This window comes from Argopecten irradians, chromosome 15 (assembly GCF_041381155.1).
Source record: "Argopecten irradians isolate NY chromosome 15, Ai_NY, whole genome shotgun sequence".
In the NCBI taxonomy this organism is placed as follows: Eukaryota; Metazoa; Mollusca; class Bivalvia; order Pectinida; family Pectinidae; genus Argopecten; species Argopecten irradians.
Window position 1 is genome coordinate 10,772,672 of NC_091148.1, and position 15,104 is coordinate 10,787,775.

The window sequence follows — 15,104 nt, forward strand, 5'->3', positions numbered from 1 at the left end:
TGTTATCAAATGGTTTTATGGTCATGCATTATATTGACCAAAAAATGTTACAAAAACAATATTAACCCTGCATTCATACCTAAAGACACATTTGGATTCTTCCAGTTAAAAAACTGGAATAGTCCATTTTGGAATTTCAGGGATGAATGAGTTAAATCAGCCTGCATGATCGCAAGTGATAAATGCCCCAGACATTCAGTCAAGTGGAATCAATTATATGTAGCTTTTAATAATAATGTCTATGTACAATGATATACATTTACTGCAGACATGCAAACCTGTATAAATATTTAGGTTAATATATTTATGTAACATCTCAGAATCACAACTGACGAAGTACGAAAATTTTATAAATGTTATAGCATCCTGCTACTGTATAGTTTTTAAACTTCGCGGATGTAAAATTTCCGGATTAAATGTTCAGAACTTATTCAGGGGGCGAAATGTTCGCGAAATATCTTTGAATGGCATTCATACGACAAGCTATGATATATAAACCTGCATGATTTTGATAGATTTCGTGAGGTATCAAATTTCGCAAATATGGATGGATCCGTGAATTTAGTGAAATTAAAACCCCTGTAAAGATTATCAACTATAGTTTTCAAGTTTTCAAGGACAATTTCTGCGCAGCTAAATCTCTGTATAATCAGCTTCAGAAGTTAATTAGTTTTACTATTCGGAATTCTAAGTTTAAGTTCAGGAATATTTGTGAAACTGGGCCCAGTTATTTAAGATGAAATGATGTGATTAAATGCATTATCACATTGGATATAAATCCATATCTGAGGTTTCTACATTTGTCATTGAGCGGTCTGGGGTTTGATATACGATGTGACGATACCGTCTGGTGTTTTGTATGCACTATGGGTAAAATGCTTGTTTCTACTATCAGGAAATTATCAATGTCAAACGTCTGGGGGATCTAGACTGATGGGGTGAAATTGATCAACTTCAAACATTTACGTGATAAAGATCAGGATAAAGATCGGATTTCAAGCAATGGACAGACGTGTATGAGTTTGGATGATAAAACCAGCATTTTGCAGTAAAAATTTGTGGGGCGGTTTATTTGTCTGGACATTGATGGGCGGAAATACTGACTAGTAAAGAGTTTACATGAAGCAGATTTTATTTCAGGAGATTCACGGAAGTTTGATATGTTGGATATTTGAAAAATGATTCGAGTTACATCCAAAAAGTAAACGTCATGATATGATATGACATTTGTGAGGTGTTGTCAACGTCTGTAGTATTATACTGTCATAGTCCGACGTAGACTGAGAGGGCCGAGAATTTCGGTGTCCGACAGACTTGATGGATCATCCTGACACTTATATTTATTGATCATGTGTAGATTACTACTGTATATCAATCTTGTCGGATTTTTAGACGTTCACAGGAAATATGAAGAAATTTGATACATTGTTGGTTAAATTACTGTTTCTTTTCTCTATTTACTGTATATATTCCGGCGGATATACATTGTCAGCTAGATAGGCCACTTCATCTGCAATGATGTGATAATGTATCAGGAACGTCCTAAAGTTTACACATATACTGAAACCGCACTTTTGTACTTTTTTATTTATTAGACATACAAATACATTTTTAAACATTAATCATTGTCCAAAAACTAAATATTATTTATTCTCTGTCGGCAATGGAGCATCTTTAAAAACATTAAAAAATTGATTACAAAAAGACTGATTTATGCTAGATTTTTGATTGGTTGATTATGTGTGACATTTGATTGGCTGGTAAAAGTGCAGCATACCCTTAAAAGTGTTCTGATTGGACAGTAAATCAATCATGGTGACATTCATGTTGCTTGGAAGCTGAGACAATTGTAAGGAAATTGCAACTTTATGTAGCAAAATAATTTGTTGAAGTTGTTAGCCCCAGTGTTTAACGAAAGACTTACAAATGAGAATTTCATTGAGTGCTCTAGGATTAGTTTAAGGTCGACAATATCATGTGTTCAAATTAGAAAGTGTCCTTTTATGATTAAAACTCTCAAATCACACCTGAAACTAGGGAAATCATTGTAGTCATTCCATTTTGAAAATTTTAAATTAAAGTTTTACTCAGAGCTGAAGAGATATTTCTGCAGACATTGGTGCTGAGATGTATCCACACTTTCATTTGGACACCTTAAATGTAGCTTTCTCTGGTTGTTGTGAAAACTTGTTTACCATTTTTTGGTGCCAAAATTAATTCGGAGCATTACCAATTTTGAAAAAAAAATATCACAGAATCAATGTTATGAGCTCCCAAAATTTTTGTTATTTTAATGACGTACACAAAATACAATTGAAGTTAACACATTTACCATATTCGACCCAATATTTTACCAACCCCTTCCCTATAAGTGCCCCCCCCTCCCCCTTTTTTGGCCTCAATTTCATTTATCTTGAATCAAATTCAGGCTGAAAATATGAAAAGTTAATTGATTTCTCTTGGAAAATGATTTATTGCTTACCTGGTAAAATAATTTTATGAAAGGCTAGTCCAAATTTTTTTCTATTAATCGTTATTTATTTAAAAAATTTAAAGCGCCCTGGTCGCTTATTTGGTCGAATACGGTATAAGATAGTGCAAAATTTCTGGCAATTTCCTCCCCTTCCCCTCCAAAGAAAAAAATAAATTAAAAAATAAAATATGTTAAAAATAAAATCACTACATAAATGAATATATAAATATTCATTAGTGTTTGTCGTTTCTGGAAATTTAATCCCTCTTTTAGTATACTATATATTTTGGACATAACAGTCTGTCACCAGAAAATTGTTATTGAGTTTTAATACATACGCTGGTAATGAGTTTCTCTGTACTCAGCGACGGCGTTTTAGTGATGTGTCCTTGGAGCCATGAAGGAGAGTTAATGCACAGGAAGCCTGATGCTGTGAAATTTCCCATGTCTACAATGATTACGAATTTACTTATATTCAGTACGTAACAATTTCAAGGAAAATAAAATCTTCAGTTTGGTAAATAACAACGAAAAAAAAGACATTCAAGTTCAGAACTCATCTTCAATTTGGTAAATAACAAAAAAAAAAATCAAGCTCGGAACTCATCATCAATTTGGTATATAACCAAAAAACAAAAAAAAAACAAAAAAAATTCAAGCTCGGAACTCATCTTTACTTTGGTAAATAACAATAAAAACCTAAATTTAAGCTTAGATCTCCGAAATAACCTTATTTTCTATCAAGAGAAATTGAATGGCAGAAATAGATTTAATTTTTCAAGGTAAGTGCAAGAGATTTTGTATAGAGATGCTTTGCCTCAATCCCATTCGGTCTCGGGTCTTCATGACGATGGAGTTTTTGGAAACAGAAAGGTTAGGGGGAACTGATTTTGTTCTCATCAGCGTTGTTAACGAGAAAATGAGTTTTTGAGAGCTCACGGAATGCCTAAAGGATGTTGTGGTGATTACTTAGATCTAATAAGGCTGTGGAAACATGTGGTACTGAAAGAACGGTGATTTGGTTGTCAAGTTTGTGTCCGTCTGCTTCCTGTCATTTTCTTATAAGTTATTTATAGCTATGGCGACAGAGAAGTACAGTCTTTTTTGATCAGCTGAGATGTGTGAATGTAGTCTGGACACTTTGACTTGTGTACAATAGAACTTTGGATTGTACAATAGAACTTTTGTTTGTGTGCACAGTAGAACCTTATAAGTCTGGACACTTTGGTTTGTGTGTACAGTAGAACTTTGTTAGTCTGGACACTTTGGTTTGTGTGTACAGTAGAACCTTGTTAGTCTGGACACTTTGGTTTGTGTGTACAGTAGAACCTTGTTAGTCTGGACACTTTGGTTTGTGTGTACAGTAGAACCTTGTTAGTCTGGACACTTTGGTTTGTGTGTACAGTAGAACCTTGTTAGTCTGGACACTTTGGTTTGTGTGTACAGTAGAACCTTGTTAGTCTGGACACTTTGGTTTGTGTGTACAGTAGAACCTTGTTAGTCTGGACACTTTGGTTTGTGTGTACAGTAGAACCTTGTTAGTCTGGACACTTTGGTTTGTGTGTACAGTAGAACCTTGTTAGTCTGGACACTTTGGTTTGTGTGTACAGTAGAACCTTGTTAGTGTAGACACTTTGGTTTGTGTGTACAGTAGAACCTTGTTAGTCTGGACACTTTGGTTTGTGTGTACAGTAGAACCTTGTTAGTCTGGACACTTTGGTTTGTGTGTACAGTAGAACCTTGTTAGTCTGGACACTTTGGTTTGTGTGTACAGTAGAACCTTGTTAGTCTGGACACTTTGGTTTGTGTGTACAGTAGAAAGTCTGCACACTTTGGTTTATGTGTACAGTAGAACCTTGTTAGTCTGGACACTTTGGTTTGTGTGTACAGTAGAACCTTGTTAGTCTGGACACTTTGGTTTGTGTGTACAGTAGAACCTTGTTAGTCTGGACACTTTGGTTTGTGTGTACAGTAGAACCTTGTTAGTCTGGACACTTTGGTTTGTGTGTACAGTAGAACCTTGTTAGTCTGGACACTTTGGTTTTGTGTGTACAGTAGAACCTTGTTAGTCTGGACACTTTGGTTTGTGTGTACAGTAGAACCTTGTTAGTCTGGACACTTTGGTTTGTGTGTACAGTAGAACCTTGTTAGTCTGGACACTTTGGTTTGTGTGTACAGTAGAACCTTGTTAGCCTCACACTTTGGTTTGTGTGTACAGTAGAACCTTGTTAGCCTCAACACTTTGGTTTGTGTGTACAGTAGAACCTTGTTAGTCTGGACACTTTGGTTTTGTGTGTACAGTAGAACCTTGTTAGTCTGGACACTTTGGTTTGTGTGTACAGTAGAACCTTGTTAGTCTGGACACTTTGGTTTGTGTGTACAGTAGAACCTTGTTAGTCTGGACACTTTGGTTTGTGTGTACAGTAGAACCTTGTTAGTCTGGACACTTTGGTTTGTGTGTACAGTAGAACCTTGTTAGTCTGGACACTTTGGTTTGTGTGTACAGTAGAACCTTGTTAGTCTGGACACTTTGGTTTGTGTGTACAGTAGAACCTTGTTAGTCTGGACACTTTGGTTTGTGTGTACAGTAGAACCTTGTTAGTCTGGACACTTTGGTTTGTGTGTACAGTAGAACCTTGTTAGTCTGGACACTTTGGTTTGTGTGTACAGTAGAACCTTGTTAGTCTGGACACTTTGGTTTGTGTGTACAGTAGAACCTTGTTAGTCTGGACACTTTGGTTTGTGTGTACAGTAGAACCTTGTTAGTCTGGACACTTGGTTTGTGTGTACAGTGACAGTAGAACCTTGTTAGTGAACCTTGTTAGTCTGGACACTTTGGTTTGTGTGTACAGTAGAACCTTGTTAGTCTGGACACTTTGGTTTGTGTGTACAGTAGAACCTTGTTAGTCTGGACACTTTGGTTTGTGTGTACAGTAGAACCTTGTTAGCTCACATTGGTTGTGTTAAGTAAACTTAGCTGACATGTTTGTGTGTACAGTAGAACCTTGTTAGCTACACTTTGGTTTGTGTGTACAGTAGAACTTGTTAGTCTGGACACTTTGGTTTGTGTGTACAGTAGAACCTTGTTAGTCTGGACACTTTGGTTTGTGTGTACAGTAGAACCTTGTTAGCCTACACTTTGGTTTGTGTGACAGTAGAACCTTTGGACACTTGGTTTGTGTGTACAGTAGAACCTTGTTAGTCTGGACACTTTGGTTTGTGTGTACAGTAGAACCTTGTTAGTCTGGACACTTTGGTTTGTGTGTACAGTAGAACCTTGTTAGTCTGGACACTTTGGTTTGTGTGTACAGTAGAACCTTGTTAGTCTGGACACTTTGGTTTGTGTGTACAGTAGAACCTTGTTAGCCTCGACACTTTGGTTTGTGTGTACAGTAGAACCTTGTTAGCCTCGACACTTTGGTTTGTGTGGACAGTAGAACCTTGTTAGTCTTGGTTTGTGTGGACAGTAGAACCTTGTTAGCCTCGACAATTTGGTTTGTGTGGACAGTAGAACTTTGTTTCTTAATTCAACAAAGTGTGATTAGGTGATGTAATTCAAGCTTCAATATGTTCAATCAAAGTCACAGAAAAGCTTGGATTTGATGTATGAATCCTAGTCCCTGGTGAGATGTAAATGTCGCGTAATCTAATAATACAATCACCATGACAACCGCTGACCAATTGAAGCAGAATCTTCGGCCGTTCTTCATGCCGTCCCACGAGACAAATATCACGCTTCATATTTTGTTCTGGCAAATTGGACGGCAGTGATTTTGACCAGAAAGGACAAACTTGTATTGACCATTTTATGTCGGATGTCAGGGGTCAGTGTCATCCATCAGAGTTAGAACAGTCAGAAAATGCATCTTCAGACTGACAGTAAATGTCCTTCAGTCACTTAACTCTTTTAAATCCTCTTTTTCCACATTCTTGTTTATTCACCAAACTGACAAATAAAGGTCCTTTTGACCTTTCAGACACAGTTCATGTGTTGAGGCTTTAGGGCAAAGACTTTAACAAGAGGGAGGGATGGGATTCTAGCCGATTGAATTGTTGGCGACCATCTCAGCTCGTGTCCAGACATTCAGGCTCAAGGATCATGAAATAAATTTTGTGATGTCATCTTTGATTGGCTTAGTCTAAACTTAAGACAGTTTTGGACTTGAAATTATTTAATGGTCCTGTGACCAGGGCCCAGGAACATGAAACAGTTTTATACTTAAGCTTTTGCTTAGCCAATGAAAAATGATGTAATTTTTTATAACGCCTTCTGTGATTGGCTAAGTCTAAACTTAGCACTGTTTTGGACTTAGGGCGTTTAAAAATGAACAAAATAAAACAAGGTGCTTAATAAGACAAAACAAGTTTGTTCTGATGTCCTAGCATCTAAATGGAGCCTCAAAAAGGGGGAGGGTTGCTTATAGGGACATGGATACTTATTTGGGTCGAATACAGTATTATCATTTGTGTTTGGTATTTGCTTTAGAATGAGCGATATTGTAACTTTTACGAAAGTGGGTCAAAATCGTATTGAAAAATATAGAATCCATGCATTTCATTATTTTCCCATTAAATTAGCCCAGAATGTTGATTGATACTGACGATATTGATTTTCATGTTTTCCCTCGATATATTTGTAAATCTACCGATTGACACATGTATGTATGCGAGTGGTCTAGACGTTTTATTTGCATATGTAATTAACTTTTGGGAGTAGGAATTCCCTACATACTACAGCTGATAGAGATAAGCTGGCGAAGATCATCGATACACGAACCCAGTTCTAGACTTTGGATAACTAGTATTAATCTGTTCGTACAAATCACTGTCCCATTTTTTTTAAGTCATATCTGACCCAAAAAGATCAGGATGACCTAGTGTTCTCATACTTCGTCGGTCGTCGTGCACCATCCACTTTGCACCATCTGTAATTTTTACATTTCAAACACTAACAGGGATGAGCTGAAATTGTGAGGAATAAACCATTGTTTCCTGTTGTGTACCATCCACTACTCATCATCTGTAAACTATTCGTATTACAAACACCATCTTGAGCTGAAATTGAGCTGGAATGATCCTGAGATTTTTTTTTTTTTGACGGTATAGTCAGATGAATCTTAAGGCCCATTGTGCCTCTTGAAAACAACAAAAGAATTCCCTTGTGTAATTTTAGGTTTAAACTATTTAGCCAAACTTAGATTAATTTGAAGTTTTAAGCTTTTTACACCTTTACTGTATCGGAAACAAGATTAATTTGAAGTTTCAAGCTTTTTACACCTTTACTGTATCGGAAACAGATTGAATGTGCAGCAATGAATTGATCAAAAACACTAAACTATTTATCTAAATAATGCAATCTGTTAAACGTGAAACACTTTCGCTGTAGCGGTACATTTTCTGCTGCATCTTGTCTCGTATATCTTGACAAATTGCACAGTTACGTCAGATGAACTAATTAAAAATCTATATACTGCGGTAACATTGCCTAATTTGTAGGTTAGTACAAGATTTTACTTCTAGGTATAACTGTTTTCAGTGTTGAGAGCGCTGCATGATTCGCCTCCGGAGAACTCAAATCCAGATTCGATACTACTGATCATTATTTTTTCGTTGATGAAGACTTGATATTGATTATTTACGAATTGATAGGCTCCTCGCGAGGTTTGGGGGTAAATCTGCCAGGGTAAGCTTATATTGTATCGGGATCTCTCAGAGGTGTTCATGCAGAGGTGTTTTGTGATGGGTTTACCGAGATGTATACCGTCTCTAGGTAGGTAATTTGTAGGTAATTCATTGTTACTTATTGGTAATTCATTCTTACATCATTGGTAATCTTTCTTTCTTTCTCTATTTCTTTCTTTCTTTCTTTCTTTTCTTTCTTTCTTTCTTTCTTTCTTTCTTTCTTTCTTTTGTTCTTTTTTCTTTCTTTTCTAAATCGTTCTTCAGTCATTGGTAATCCTTTCTTAATTCATAAGAAATTCATTCTTAGATCATCACAGTAATTCTTTCCTCAAAACTTCAATTCTTTCTATATTATTTTCTTCTTTCTTTTTCTTTCTTTTCTTCTTTCTTTCTAAATACACGGTAATTCTTAAATTATTTGTAATCCATTCGTAAATCATTGGTAATTCTTTCTTTCTTTCTTTTTTTCTTTTTTTCTTTCTTTCTTTCTTTCTTTCTTTCTTTCTTTCTTTCTTTCTTTCTTTTTATATTTTTATACATGCTGTTCCTAATATCCAATGCATTTTAGCATAGTAAGTAAATATTAATGCTCCTGTGTGTTATTTGTCTAGGCCACTTATAAATTTAACACTGACTTAAGTTTCTGAAAAAAAAAGTTTTTAAAAAACACATGTGTAACAGTCAAAAAGTGGAATGATGATGACGATTTTTTAATATATTGCTGCAATATTTAATTTTGATGGTGTTTCACACAATGCTTAAAATCGTAGCTCAAGGATTTTCGGCTGGCGTCACCGCTGTAATTCTAGGGACTCCAATAAAAACTTCTGATCAGAGAAGTTTAACGTCGATTAGAAACTTAAAGGTTCCTCCGGGGAAAATGTTAATTATACATTCAGATATTAATTGTAAATCAGAGAGCATTGTGTCATTAAAAATAAACAATCCATTCTGATGATTAAAATAATCATTCGGAAATATGTTGTTACATTTGAACTGTAATTTAGCTATATATTATTTTAACTCAAGCTAGCTGACGATAATATAATCTTTAGTGATTATTGGAAAGTTTGAAATGAATGGAGATCAAAGAAATTTTGAAATAAGGAGCTGGAAGCTGGAAAAACATTCTGATGCCTTAGCTCTTGATATTAATCATGAAATATAGTATCTTTTGAAGCTTTATCAATGTCAGAAAGAATATCTTGCCGAATTAATTTGTTCCTGATGTTCTCAATGAAAGAACCCGAGAATGGAACATTGACAACATATCTTTTTACTGTAACCAGCTCGTCTTTTTGCTTTTGTCTGGAAAATAAAAAGCTCGCAGAGTTATTGTTGAATGTTCTAAATGGACCAGGGATGTAAATGAAGAGAAAAAAACTCTTGTGATTATTCCTGATCTACAGAAAAAAAGATAATACTTAAGAGAGAAAATGTTTCTTAAGACACGAACTGCATCATGTTCCCACAATACCAGCGTATTTGTGAGAAGCATTGGTCGAGCGACTAAGATACGAACTTATTACAAGCCTTCAACTTCTGGGTCGCTAGTTCAAATTCCATGTGGGGCAGTTGCCAGGTACTGACTGTAGGCGCGTGATTTTTCTCCAGGTACTCTGGCTTTCCTTCATAACATAAACCTGGCACATCCGTATGTGACCCTGGCTGTTTAGGGTTTTATTAGTTATAATGTCCTATTAACAGCCAGGGTCATTTGAGGACATACCAGGTTGGTTGGTGAAAGAAAAGCTGGAGTACCCGGAGAAAAACCACCAACCATTGTTGACCTTGGCTGTTAATAGGATGTTAAAACACTCAGTACATTTGTACTGTTAGAAGGATAATTGTCCTTTTACAATTGAAAATGATAAATCTTGAATGATTGATTACGTTTAGAGAGTACACTGCTAAAACATATTACGTGATGGATTACGAGGAAACAAAATTAAACTACATCCTGCTACTCCTTCCACTGCTCTGTGTAGATATTGAATTTTTGAAAATAACAACATAAATTCAGAATGAATTGACTTCTTTTGATGATACCTAAGTGCTCTGTTTGCTTACATTTGATTTTCAGATTTTTAGATGTTTTCTGTCAATTAATTCCACTAAAAAATTATCTACCGTATTTGTCGAAGTTAGCACCCAGGGAGCTAAAAATTATCACAAAGATATTGGCTCTTATTAAGAAACCAAGATTTATAAACTGTGGATGTAAAAAAAAAAAAAGATCAGCCATATTTGAACTCTGGACTCGTGGCACGTTAATCTGTCACAGTAAATATTGATATGCCTAATTGTTCTTTCCTTTGAAATACCTTATTATGTTGTAATCCACATGTGGATAGACTTGCTCAAGTTTATACATAACACAATTTTCATGTAATTTGGGACACAATTTTGAAGTTGTTAGCATCACACATTTGTGAAAAATTGTTTAATCCAGCAGCAGAGGGCATTTAGGGAGGGTGGGGCAGGTATAAAACATCAACTTTTTCAGAAGAGGTGAGGAGCTCTAATTACAGCAAATACGGTATTCTCTCTCTGAAAACTATACTCTACATACATTGTAGATTTATTATACACTGCAATATACATCTACCATACCACTTGTCTCATATAGATGCTTGAAGTGCCTTTTTACCCCATTAGAAACTTGTACAGCAGATCTTAGATCATATTTTTTGTAGAAAGTACAATATGCTCAGTAGTAATAAGCCTAGCTCATCGGTTTCTTAAGTAATAAAATCTCACTATAGCTTATATCAGTGACAGGCTATATGCTCATTATCCCTGCTTTAAAAGTAGAAGATTTTTCCTGTCATATGAAGGGAAAAGGATTGTAGCAATAATATGCTGGGTCAAGTAAGGTATCTCACAAATCTTCTACAGCTAGATCATGGTGGCAAAGTGGTTGAGGTGTCTGATATTCTGTTACAAAAACTTCACCTCTAGATTATGGTGGCAAGGTGGCTAAGGTGTCTGACATTCTACTACAAATACTTCACCTCTAGATTATGGTGGCAAGGTGGCTAAGGTGTCTGACATTCTACTACAAAAACTTCACCTCTAGATCATGGTGGCAAGGTGGCTAAGGTGTCTGACATTCTACTACAAAAACTTCACCTCTAGGTTATGGATGGCAAGGTGGCTAAGGTGTCTGACATTCTACTACAAAAACTTCACCTCTAGGTTATGGTGGCAAGGTGGCTAAGGTGTCTGACATTCTACTACAAAAACTTCACCTCTAGGTTATGGTGCAAGGTGGCTAAGGTGTCTGACATTCTACTACAAAAACTTCACCTCTAGATCATGGTGGCAAGGTGGCTAAGGTGTCTGACATTCTACTACAAAAACTTCACCTCTAGATCATGGTGGCAAGGTGGCTAAGGTGTCTGACATTCTACTACAAAAACTTCACCTCTAGATCATGGTGGCAAGGTGGCTAAGGTGTCTGACATTCTACTACAAAAACTTCACCTCTAGATCATGGTGGCAAGGTGGCTAAGGTGTCTGACATTCTTCTACAAAATACTTCACCTCTAGATTATGGTGGCAAGGTGGCTAAGGTGTCTGACATTCTACTACAAATACTTCACCTCTAGATTATGGTGGCAAGGTGGCTAAGGTGTCTGACATTCTACTAAAATACTTCACCTCTAGATTATGGTGGCAAGGTGGCTAAGGTGTCTGACATTCTACTACTAATACTTCACCTCTAGATTATGGTGGCAAGGTGGCTAAGGTGTCTGACATTCCACTACAATACTTCACCTCTAGATTATGGTGGCAAGGTGGCTAAGGTGTCTGACATTCTACTACAAATACTTAACCTCTAGATTATGGTGGCAAGGTGGCTAAGGTGTCTGACATTCTACTACAAATACTTAACCTCTAGATTATGGTGGCAAGGTGGCTAAGGTGTCTGACATTCTACTACAAAAACTTCACCTCTAGATTATGGTGGCAAGGTGGCTAAGGTGTCTGACATTCTACTACAAAAACTTCACCTCTAGATCATGGTGGCAAGGTGGCTAAGGTGTCTGACATTCTACTACAAAAACTTCACCTCTAGATCATGGTGGCAAGGTGGCTAAGGTGTCTGACATTCTTCTACAAAAACTTCACCTCTAGATCATGGTGGCAAGGTGGCTAAGGTGTCTGACATTCTACTGCAAAAACTTCACCTCTAGATCATGGTGGCAAGGTGGCTTAGGTGTCTGACATTCTTCTGCAAAAACTTCACCTATAGATTATGATGGCAAAATGGTTAAGATGTCCCATATTTTATCAACAGCCCTCTTCTCAACTCATCCACCCCTGTAGACACATTTTAATTGTTCTTATTCAAAGGCTGGAACAGTCCATTATAAATTTTTAGGGATGAATGAGTAAATGAAGTTTGAAGCTTAATTGCTTGGGATGATCTGGCCATTGTCTGGTAGTGTTGTCCAAGAACTGATCTTGTTTTCTGCCATCGAAACCTGATGTATGATTATAGCTGCTAATGATTGAATAAAGATGTAATTTCATTAAATTTAATGATTTCTTTCAGAATATGCTACCATTACTACCATGTTCAGTGACACACAATTATAATGAAGCATCATGCTGTTGGCACCAAGGAGAATTAAATTCGAGAATATAAATCCTTGGAAAGCTGATTATAGTAGGAAAAATCCTTTAGTACATCTAATGAATAAAAACAGGCTTTGGTATTCACTAATTAGCAACAGAAGATTTTTATATTTCACGCTCAAGGAAGAATCAACCAAAAAAAAACTTCAGAATGAAACATGGTTAAGTCATGATTATGCAGCTCAAGGTACAGCAGGGGCTTTTCTAAGTCAAGGTCACAGTCAAGCTTGACAAGGTCATAGTTCAACTTGTCAAGGTCACAGTCCAACTTGTTTAGGTCAAAGGCACCACAAACTTACCAAGGTCAAGATAAACCTTGTCAAGGTCACGGTCAAATTTGTTCACTAGACAACCCTGTACTCAAGTTCACAATGTTTGTGAATAATTTACAAAATACAATGTACTCAAGGTCACAATACACTTTGTTGGTGAACATGTATATGGATACATGTCTGCAGCATATATTGACACTACCTCTAAATGCTTACATGTACTATAGATTTGCTCTCCTACCTAAATACTGAAGCAGTCTTCACAATTCCCTTCCATGTATCCAATCTAACGAATATATGTATGATATATTTAGTTTTTAAAGCTGATGGGATGTTCGACAAAACCCTATTATTACTGTCAATTCTCTGGACGATGGGAATTTTACTTTTGTCCGGTAATAGATTTTAAGATAAGTACATATTTACATGTCTGTATGAATGCATTTGTTTACTGTGGCGACAGAACGCTCCTCCGATATTCCCTAACAATGGTTCAGATTCGAGCCGAGCTTTATGGGAACTTAGAAAAGTCTAGACACATGCTCCAAGCTGGGCATCTACGCCAAACTTAACAATCGACAGGCAACATTAGACTGTGATTTACTGATTTCGTTATTTGCACATCTTTGTATGGTAACTACAGTTTTGTCAAATCTCTCCTTTTTATGCGGTTAATTTTCCATTAGAAAAATCTTTTCTAAGTCCCAGTCTGTGTTGTAATGTGTAATTTTCACTATTAATATTGATTTTCCACGTCTTTTTGGAAGCTTTTTTATCAACTTTTCTATTTTCATGGGTTTAATTTTCTGCTCGAATGTTTTTTCTTAGTTCCATTTTGACTTTTATTGTGTGATTTCAGTATAAAGAAGCATGTTAATGGAGCCATAATGATGAAGCTGTTTGATGATTTTAAACATTTATTTGTCTGCAGATCTATAATAGAGGCGTCTGATTTCTAAAGAAGCTGTCTCAATATCTATGGTTACCACGACGATTGTCTTGCTCTATCTACCATAATCGTAAAGGTCTTGTCGTTATGTAATGTAAAAATGTTTTCAGTGGCTAAAATTGTGTAGAATCATGTAAATTTATGTATGGTATTGATATAAAAGACATTGTTGGCACATTGTGCTGAAATCATTGGGCATTAAAATGAACTCATTATTTTCCTTGAATACTCAACATAATCTTTGAGGGTATTGAAGATCGCACAAAACAGTTTCCTTGAACTTAATTCATATTAAATGGAGGAAAAGGAAATATATCTTTCTTTTTTTACCATTTTGCAATTGAAGATATATTTTTGTGAAGCAAATATTTAACCATTAATTAATCAAACCTGTCTACAACGACTACACAAAGACAGAGGGAAAATGCTCTTTACAATTAGGTGGTCTTTATATGCAGGTTCGATTGTCTTGAAATTGAAAATTTGGGATTGGAACTGTGGTCTTACGAAGCAGGTGGTCTTTATAGAGAGGTGGTTACTAAGGATTTGTCATGAAATTGGTATGTTGGGACTAGAAAAGTGGTCTTATGAAGCAGATAGTCTTTATCTAATAGAGACTGAATTGTCTTGAAATTGGTCATTTGGGACTCTAGAAAAGTGGTTATAGTAGGCAGGTAGTTTGAATGGTGTTGATATTGGTCATTTTTGACCCTAGAAAAGTGGTCTTATTAAGCAGATGGTCTTTATACAGAGGTAGAAGGTTTTACCGTGTATAATTTAAGAGGATAATTAATAATTAGTGATCTTAACAATACATGATCAGGGAGATTCTACAAAGTGGGCAATATTTCAGAGGACAGAGCATAGAACATAATAACTGTATTAGGCCGCGGCAGAATGCATGGCCATCGAGATCTCCCATACCGAGTCCTACAGCCCATACTAATACAGTTACGCCCCGGTACGCCTCAATAAACATTCGGACATCTTAACAAATGCTTGTGACTTCCATACAAAAGACAGAACATTGCAATCAACGCTTTGATTTTCTTCCCGAATGGTGGTCATATTGATCCAGTAGTCA

The 15,104-nt window shown here is 36.1% G+C and overlaps 1 protein-coding gene across 7 annotated transcripts in view; it reads left to right on the plus strand.

The window, feature by feature from the left end:
- The window catches only part of LOC138308960 (kinesin-like protein KIF13A), a 270,403-nt gene that overhangs the window by 197,414 nt on the left and 57,885 nt on the right, over positions 1-15,104 (plus strand). The gene's annotated exons all lie outside the window — the stretch shown is intronic.